Genomic DNA, 254 nt, shown 5'->3' with positions numbered 1-254 from the left:
TGGCAGGGGGGTGACGGGGAGCCCCAGATTTCCCTGCCAGCCGATGGGACCTTGGGAGCACCGGGGAGGGCAAGAGGAATGGGGAGCACAAGTAATGACATCGAGTGCCTTCGTTAGGGCCGGCAGAGCCCCGAAACCCTGGCGGGATAATTAGTGAAGGTGGAGAGGAGACGGAGGGGACAGCCGGCAGGCACGTGGCGCTGGGCAGAGGGAGCAGGGGTGGGATGGGGACAGGAGAGGGGGCGGGGGAGGGG

Source organism: Egretta garzetta, unplaced genomic scaffold (assembly GCF_000687185.1).
Source record: "Egretta garzetta isolate BGI_Z169 unplaced genomic scaffold, ASM68718v1 scaffold395, whole genome shotgun sequence".
NCBI lineage: Eukaryota > Metazoa > Chordata > Aves > Pelecaniformes > Ardeidae > Egretta > Egretta garzetta.
This window is presented reverse-complemented; position numbering follows the sequence as displayed.